Consider the following 3022-nt stretch of genomic DNA (forward strand, 5'->3'; position numbering starts at 1 on the left):
GACGGACTCTCTGGAGAGTTATATAAAGCGTTTAGTGAAGAATTGTCTCCTTATTTACTGAGAGTATTTGAACATGCCCAGACAACAGGTGCTTTGCCCCCAACTCTGACTGAAGCGGTGATCACAGTAATACATAAAAAAGGGAAAGATCCAGAGGAGGCTGGTGCATACCGTCCTATTTCACTCCTCAATGTCGATGGGAAATTATTTGCTAAAATACTAGCTAACAGACTCAATCCCCTACTAGAGAAACTAATTCATTCAGATCAGACCGGTTTTATACCTAAAGGAAACTCCACCTTTAATCTTTGGCGTCTCTTTAATATTCTATACACAAAGAGAGAATTAACCTCTGATCTTGTTGTACTTGCGCTGGATGCCGAAAAAGCGTTCGATCAGATCGAATGGCACTACCTATTTGAAGTCCTTAGAAGATTCAATCTTGGGAACAGATTTCTGTCATTAATTAAACTCCTTTACCAAAACCCCACAGCCAAAATCCTAACCAATCGGACGTTATCTTCCCCAATGAAACTGGACAGGGGGACAAGGCAGGGATGCCCTCTGTCGCCCCTAATTTTTGCCCTTGCTATTGAGCCGCTGGCTCAAAGTATTAGACTTGACCCCCAGGTACATGGATACACAACCAGAGACACAACTAGTAAAATATCACTGTATGCAGATGATATTCTCCTCTACATAACACGCCCACAAATCACTATACCGCTACTTCTGGACAAAATCAGTTTCTTTGGAACCTTCTCAGGCTACCGAATTAACTGGACTAAGAGTGTTTTAATGCCAGTCAACATGAATGATCTGTCACCCCTGAGCAATTTCCCCTTTAAAATTGCCTCAGAAAAATTCACTTATCTGGGGATAGAAGTAACAAAACAATGCACCTCTCTCTTTGAAGAAAACTTTCTCCCTCTCATAGAAAGACTACGCTCCAAATTACTTTTTTGGAATTCTCTTCCAATATCTTTGATTGGGAGAATTAATGCTATAAAGATGGTGTTTCTGCCGCAATTGTTATATCTTCTCCAAAATATTCCAATCTTTCTTAAAAAGTCATTTTTTAAACGGCTGAATTCTTTGATTACTCCTTTTTTGTGGGAGCACAAAATCCCTAGAATAGGCTTGAAATATCTTTGCAAACCTAAACATCTAGGAGGATTAGCACTCCCAAATTTTTTATTCTATTACTGGGCCTCAGCAATTAAGACGTTCACTTTCTCTCTTAATACCTCAACACACCCACCTAATTGGCTACTGATGGAACAGGAGGACTGTCATCCTTATTCATTGTCTGCAATCCTGCTGGCCCCAACTAATATAAGTAAATTATTATACAATAACAATCCTATTATTCACAACATGATCCGTATCTGGAAACAAATCAGATCCCACTTTAGGCTCAAACCTATTTCTCAGGCCTTGGCCATAGATAGAAATCCCACTTTTACCCCTTCCAGAATGGGCGGAGCATTCTCTGTCTGGAGTCAGAAAGGTATTAAATTTGTTGGAGATCTATATATACAAGGTGTTTTTGCCTCATTGAGGGTGGGTCCTAGTCAACCTGATATGTCCTTTATGTTACATTGTCTATTTTGTTTGTTTTATATGTTTTGTTTTGTTTTCTCTGTTGTGTTTTATCAGCATACAATATCCTCTTCGACTTTGTGAGCATACTTATAAGCAAAAAAAAAAGGAGCCTGAAATGTATTAATGATTGTACCTGTATCTTGAATGCTCAATAAAATATATTTGAAAAAAAAAAAAAAAAAAAAAAAAAAAAAAAAAATGCAATATTTTCCTTTTCTTATCTATATATATACATACATATATATATATATATATAATTTTTTCAACATTATTGAGTGTTTCAACATATTAGTGCAACAGTAGCCATTTATTCAATGTGTCACGATTATTAGGACCCAGATATCTGCGATTCACAACTCAAAATAGTGAAAGTCACTTCAAGTTTACTTCTAGCTACTTTCTTTTTATATATTTAACATTTTTATGTTTTTCTGCTTGTGTCGCACTTTAAGACTTGTTTGCAAATGTTATGAATTTAAGTTATTAGTATTATAGTAAAAACAAAAACTCTATTTGTTTTTATTATATTACATTTATGAAACTGTATCTGGTTTACCCGTTCGAAAATAATATTAGGTTACAAAAATAGCAGTAAATAAGTCAGAAACATTTATTTTGATACTGAAGTAAACAGATACAGTAAATATCATGTACTTGTACACTGTTGTGTCTTCAAACGTCATTTTCTTGTAAGATAATTCAAATATCACCTTTAAGGTACTCTATACAAGACTGCTTTAAGATTGGGTGAATTTGAGTTTATTTTGTACAGCTTTTAATTCAAACACGGAAGTCCACGCTTTTAATTTGACAGTCCGCCCGAGAGACTTCCTGTTTTGCCGCCGTCGTCTTGTCGCGAGCTTGACGTCGCTGCGTGTGTTGGTAAAGTTCTGATGTGAAAGTTGACTTCAGTCACTAAACTCAATGGGAAGGTGAACGTCCACGATGAAGCTGCGCTCGTAGTTCCGACGGAACTCGGCTCCAAATCTGCTCGAATCCTCGTTTTCGTTTCCCGGGGTTCGAAAAGTGTAAGTTATTTACATGTTTTAAATACTCATACAGTTGTTTTCAAACGTCACATTTAAACGGGGTTTAAACGTCCCGCGAGTGCTAGCTTAATCAAACGATGTTAAAGTTTACACTAATTCTCGTGCGAAATGTCCTTTATTTTTTAATTTAACGTGGTTAAATGTGCAGTTTTTGTTTTTGGCTGTTGTCCTAACAGAGAGTTTACTTTTTTCTTTTTTAAAAGATCTACCAAACTGGTATTGTACCTGTTTTATGTTGTTGCTGTGATTAAGCTGTTATAGTTCCCAGGTGTGCTATTAGCGTATAACGTGTAGGATTTGTACTGTTTGTGTTAGCTTGTATAGTTTAGCTTCTCATCTATATTTAAAGCATATTTTCAGCATTATTT

This window comes from Microchirus variegatus (assembly GCF_963457635.1).
Source record: "Microchirus variegatus genome assembly, chromosome: 20".
Classification (NCBI taxonomy): domain Eukaryota; kingdom Metazoa; phylum Chordata; class Actinopteri; order Pleuronectiformes; family Soleidae; genus Microchirus; species Microchirus variegatus.